The 6693-nt window shown below is 43.2% G+C and overlaps 1 non-coding gene across 1 annotated transcript; it reads left to right on the top strand.

The window, feature by feature from the left end:
• The first annotated feature begins 1162 nt into the window (after positions 1-1162).
• Positions 1163-4307, top strand: LOC109758422 (uncharacterized). The gene is made up of 4 exons (XR_012182929.1): positions 1163-1486; positions 2028-3611; positions 3704-3778; positions 3842-4307. It is a non-coding gene; the product is annotated as an uncharacterized protein (transcript).
• Positions 4308-6693: the final 2386 nt, after the last annotated feature.

The following is a 6693-nucleotide window of genomic DNA, read 5'->3' on the forward strand; positions in this document are numbered from 1 at the left end:
GCAAATCCTAACAAAATAAAATGACGCTTCAAGCAAAACTCATATCATGTGACAAATCAAAATATAGCTCCAAGTGAGGTTGCCGATAATGTTGAAGACGAAAGAGGGGATGCCTTCCGGGGCATCCCCATGCTTAGTTGCTTGGATCTTCCTTGAATATTACCTTGGGGGTGCCTTGGGAATCCCCAAGATTAGGGTCTTTTCACTCCTTATTCTCCTCATATCGATATCTCACCCAAAACTTGAAAACTTCAATCACACAAAACTTAACGAAACCTTGTGAGATGCGTTAGTATAATAAAACAAAGGGTTAATTGGATCTATGCCACTACAATTTTCACGTGTTGGAAAAATGCCACTACAACTTCCCCGTACATCTATCTACGCCATTTTCTCCAATACTCGGCCATATACTTCCCATATATGTGCGGATATAAATCCATAGGGTCCCACATCCATACGTATCCAATTGACACACCCCCTCAGCTAGCACACACACATCTTATCCATTCTCCACCCCGACTCGCGCACAGCAACCCTAGCGAGCGGCGGCTGGAGGCGCGGGCGACGCGGCGGGGCCCAAGGCGGCGGGAGGCGGGCGCCGAGGCTCCCGGCTGTTCGCTCGCTCGCGCCGCTGGGCGCGACGCGGCGGGGCCCAAGGCGGCGGGAGGCGGGCGCCGGGGCTCACGGCTGTTCGCTCGCTCGCGCCGCTGGGCGCGACGCGGCGGGGCCCAAGGCGGCGGGAGGCGGGCGCCGCGGCCCGCGGCGACTGGAGATGCGCGGCACGGCAGTGGCCCGCGGCGGAGGGGAGCAGGCTCCCGGCTATTGGCTTGCGCTGCTGCGGCTGCTGAAACATCCATGGAGTGGCCAACCCCCAAGTCGTCGTACGAGTGAGTTCCCGAGCCCAACGTCACGCTTGAACCTCATGCCCCAACCCCTTCTCTTATTGATTGAAATTTTTTCCATAGATGTTAATTGAAATAGCCTTTTACCTCCGTTGTTTTTACATGAAACTTGTAGGCTGGAGCCAACGAATACTTTTAGCTTAGACCTAGTTCTTCAAGGGTTTCTATTGAAGGAACTGAGCGGTAGGAAATCATATGTGAAGGGGAAGACAATTAGGTGGAATGTAGACTTGGAGGATTTCACAATTGATGTGCTAATGGATGGCTTAGGTGCTGAGCTGAGAGTTGGCAGGAATCAGAGTGTTAATGTGTGGTATTTTGACATGATAACGGCGCAAGATGTTAGACTAACTCATAAGGATCAACTTCATGTGATGTTTGACATGTACAGAGCAGAGAAGAAGCTTACATTGGTTGTTGTTGTGCTTGATAACTCTGATTCTGAAACTCCTGTACCCGTCGTTGACAATGTTGTTCATGTGCCTGAAGCAACTATTTTTGACAATGATGTGCTGCTGATGGATATGCAAGATTGTCCTTTACCATCTCATGCAAACACACCATTAAAGCAATCTGCACAAGTAGAACCATCTGCCTAGAATGTAGAAACTGACCCATTTGACATGGTTGAGGAGTACGTAGGGGTAGATGATGAGTACATGTATATTGTTGAGCCATTTGCCCTTGTCCCAGCAGCATCTGTTGAGCAGGGCAGCAACATTTAGGGGAAAGAGGATGATGGCGCTGATGTATGTGTGCACCACGAGGAGGAAGAAGTGGTTGATATTGGTCCTGCAGGCTATACTGTGGTGCATGACATTGAGAACCCAGACATCAGGGTTGGGGCTCTCTTTCCTGACATTGTGACTTTCAGAAAAGCTATAAGGCAACGTGTTATTTTAGTTGGGTTTAAGTTGGCTAAAATCAAAATGGACAAAACTAGGTTCATTGCTGAGTGTGCACATGGGCCATGTCCATGGCGCATACATGCATCCACATTGCAAGATGGTACAACAGTCATGGTATGGGTTGTCTACAATGCTATTATTTATCTTATGTAGTTATTTTTTGTTGCATCTCATTTGAGCACAACTGTCCAACTAGTCCTTGTGCTTTTTGTAGATAAAAACGCTTCCATTTGAGCACAACTGTCCAACTACAAAATTATCAATTTGCAAAATGGCTTCACAAGGATGGATTGCAGATAAGATTGGGGATTGGGTGAAGAAAAATCCTGGTGTTGGTGCAAAAGACGCCAAAGGAAAGTTGGAAGATGAGTTCAACATCAAGCTGAAATACAACAAGGCTTGGTACGGTATGAAGGTAGCCCTTGATCAAATCCATGGTAGTTATGAAGATTGTTTTCCAATGATTTTTTAACTGGAAAGCTGAGATAGAACATAAATGCCCGGGGAGTATTGTAGAGATAGAGCTCCTAAAAAATGGAGATAAATACCATTTTAGCAGAATGTTTGTTGCATTCAAGCCTTGCATCGATGGTTTCTTAGCTGGTTGTAGGCCTTATGTTGGTGTGGACTCAACAACACTTTATGGCAAGTTTAAGGGCCAGTTACCATCAGCAACTGCTATAGATGGGCACAACTGGCTATACTATGTAGCATTTGTTGTGTTTGATTCTGAAACCGGTGAAAACTGGAAATGGTTCATGAAACAATTGCATACAGCTATAGGTTCCCCACCTGGTCTTGTTATTTCTAGTGATGCATGCAAAGGATTCGAGACTGCCATTGACCTTGTCTTTCCTAATTGTGAAAACCGAGAGTGCATGAGGCACTTGTATGCAAATTTTATGAAGAAATTCCATGGTAAAGTGTACACAGATAATCTTTATCCAGCTGCACGGTCTTCCTCACATCGAAAGTTTATGCATCATATGAAGAAAATCCAGGATGCAAATCCAGCGGCTATTGAATATCTAGATATTCATCACAATAGATTGTGGTATAGATGTGGTTTTGGAGAGGCCAGTAAGGTTGATTATTTGACAAACAACATATCCGAGAGTTTCAACAAGCAAATAAAAGACTTCAAAGGGCTCAATGTCCTGAACCTTTTTGACAAAATTCGGGAGATCATCACACAGAAGTTCTATATCAGAGGACAAGTAAGTAAGCAACTAAAGGGTAGGATTCTTCCTCATGTCATTAAGCAGCTAAATGCTCTCAGCAAAACCATTGGTCGAAACAAGATTCTTTGGACCAGTGAACATGAGGCAGAAGTCACGTTGTTGGATCTCAAATTTGTCAAAAGACACATTGTCATCTTGAAAGATAGAACATGTACTTGTAGAGTTTGGAAAGTTTCAAGAAATCCATGCATGCATGCACTGGCCTTCATTTGTAGCATTAATGGTGCTGAGATTCAAACATATATGGATGATTACTATTCTAGGGATAAGTTCAAGGAAGTGTATGCTGGGAATATCCCTTCCATGACAGATAAGTCACAGTGGATCCAAGTGGATTTGGGTGTCGAGGTGCACCCTCCTTTGCAGCAAACAGTGGCTGGTAGGCCACGAGTTCAGAGAATTAGAGGATGGCTAGAGCCTGGAAGGAACATAGTCAAGTGTAAGAGGTGTGGTGAACCTGGGCACATGCAGAAGACATGCAAGGTTCCTAATCCTGAATATATGGTGGTAGATGATGATATACCTATAGAGGATCCATCTACACCTACAAACAAAAGGTAATGCAACATCTGCTACAACATAAGTATTTTCTGAATTTGTTTTCATGACTAATCTATCACAAAACTGATTTCTCTTGTTTGTACCGCAGGAAGAAATGTGGTGAAACAACGGCTACAATAGATGGTGATGCAGCAGATGATGAAGTCCTTATCAATCTTATAAGGTAAATTACTGCACTTGCCTTAATCTATGATTACTCAATCTAAAACACGTGTTGTCAATGCAGGAAAAGGGCCAGAACAGCTCCACAGAAGCCGAAGGCACCTGAAAAGGTCAATACACCAGCCAAGAAGACACCTGTGGAGATAGCTGCGGTAGAAGAGAAGGCCAACAAAAAGACTCCTGTGAAGAAAGCTACAACACAACAGAAAACCAAAAAGAAGACCCCCGTGAAGAAAGTTGCATCACAAGAGAAAGCCAAGAGGAAGACATCTAAAGGGAAGAAAGTCAAGAAGAATGTTCCATTTGCGCCTGTTATACCTCCACCTCCACCTACAGAAGGGCAGCCTACAAATGGTGCAAAAAGAAGCCTTCTTTATTGGCTTGGTGGCTAGCGGCTGCCGAAATTAAGTCGTGCTTGTGAACCTATTTATTCTACTAAATTGTGCTTGTGAACCTATTTACTCAATTAAATCATGCTTGTGAAACTGTATATGAATCCATATGAATTGTGCTTATTAATTTGTGTTAAACTGAGCAGAAATGTTGTTCAAGTTTCTGGCCAGACTATTCGCATGTCAGTTTAAGGACCCATATGTGCACAGAAATGGCTCATATTTGAACAGTAGGCTCATAATATTGTTTATGATTTTCTGTAAAAAAAAAAATCAGTTTTTTCTGAGAAGTTCAATTTTTTGCCAAAATTTGACGAATTTCTGGATAGAAATTAGAATGTCAGTTTAAGAGTTCATATGTGCCCAGAAATGGCTCATATTTTGAGAGTACACTCATAATAGTGTTTACGATTTTCTGCAAATTTTTATAATTTTTTCTAAGAAGTTCGAAGTATGGGCTAAAATTTGAATTATTTGAACTTTTTGGCGCTGGGAAGTCCCAAACGTGCTGATGAAAGTTGGAAATAGGGGTAGTATGGTAAATACGTCAGTACAAACTGGAATACATGTATTATTTGAACCGATATTGGTTTAAGTTGAGAAAATGGCATGGATAGAGGTATAGGAAAGTTGTAGTGGCATATTACCAATTTGAGCTTTTGTAATGGCATATTTCCAACTCACGAAAATTGTAGTGCCATAGATCCAATTAACCCTAAAACAAATCATTCACTAGGGTACTGTCAAGGCAAGATTCATAATTGTTATCACACAATGCCTACTATACTCTACAATTTCCACAAATTTATATTAAGCAATATAAGCCATAGAAACCATAGAACAAGCAAACTATGCATTGAAAACAGAATGTGTAAAAAATAGAACATTACGTAAAGATCTGAATTAAGGTCATACTTATGTAACTCCAACAATTCTGAAAAATTACGACAGCGTAGAATATTTGTATACCCATCAACTGTAAAAAATTCAGAGTTTTGCGACGCTCCAGTGAATTTTAACAATTCTGTTACTGAGCACAAAAGTTTCTGTTTTTGCACAAAATCAAGTCAACTATCATCCACACTATCCCAAAGCCTTCACTTCTCACTTTATTGAAACAAAAGCTATAAAACATGATTACTAAATTATCCTAATCAAGTGAACACACAAAAACAATAGGTATAAGTATTGGGTTGTCTCCCAACAAACGCTTTTCTAATGCTTTTTAGCTAGGCACGATGATTTCAATGATGCTCGCATAAAAGTAAAGAGTTGAAACACAAAGAGAACATCATGAAGCATATGACTAGCATATTTAAGTCTAACCCACTGATACATCCATTTTTCATCATGCTTTTATGACAATATTTATTGCATTATGGGTTGTTTTTACATATTATATCACAATACTTATGGCTATTCTCTCTTATTTTACAAGGTTTAAATGAAGAGGGAGAATGCCGGCAGCAGGAATTCTGGGCTGGAAAAGGAGCAAATATTAGAGACCTATTCTGCACAACTCCAAAAGTCCTGAAGCTTCACGAAGATTATTTTTGGAATATATAAAAAATATTGGGCGAAGAAAGAACCAGAGGGGGGCCACCAGCCAGCCACAAGGGTGGAGGGCGCGCCCCCTGACCTTGTGGCCCCCCTGGCAGGCCTTCGGTGCCCATCTTCTACTATATGGTGTCTGCTACCCTAGAAAAAATCATAAGGAAGCTTTCGGGACGAAGCTCCGCCTTCTCGAGGCGGAACCTGAGCAGAACCAATCTAGGGCTCCGACGGATCTGTTCTGCTCAGGAAACATCCCTCCGGGAGGGGGAAATCATCACCATCGTCATCACCATCGATCCTCTCATCGGGGGAGGGTCAATCTCCATCAACATCTTCACCAGCACCATCTCCTCTCAAACCCTAGTTCATCTCTTGTATTCGATCTTGGTCCCAAAACCTCAGATTGGTACCTGTGGGTTGCTAGTAGTGTTGATTACTCCTTGTAGTTGATGCTAGTTGGTTTATTCGGTGGAAGATCATATGTTCAGATCATTAATGATTGTCGGTGAGAAACGTCACCTATGGGATCACAAGAATCCCTACTACGGTTGCCGGGGCGCAGGGTTGTGAGAGGAGCGGGATTAGCAGTCAACACAAGGTTCGTTTACCCAGGTTCGGGCCGCGAGGATGCGTAATACCCTAGTCCTGCTTTGGTGGCTATATTTCAGAGAGTTCTTAGGCTCTCGAACTAGCTATGGTGGATGCGTGGTTTCAAAGAGCCGAATCCCTCTCCAGTATGCCATGGGCCTCCTTTTATAGTCGAAAGGGGCTGCCACCGTGGCACACAGGAGGTGGAAAGGCCTACAGTGCCGCGAGCTTATCGCTCGTATTACAAGACAAGATGCATTTAATGCATCGCTTAGGTGTCCCCTCGCTTTATTGGGGATGGGAATGAGGCCCGTCCCGTCCGTCGCCGCTCCTCCTCGCTTCGACACGCGCCCTGGCCAGCGATGCATGTGGTGCCATGTAG

The sequence above is a fragment of the Aegilops tauschii genome, chromosome 4 (genome assembly GCF_002575655.3).
Source record: "Aegilops tauschii subsp. strangulata cultivar AL8/78 chromosome 4, Aet v6.0, whole genome shotgun sequence".
NCBI classification, from domain to species: Eukaryota; Viridiplantae; Streptophyta; class Magnoliopsida; order Poales; family Poaceae; genus Aegilops; species Aegilops tauschii.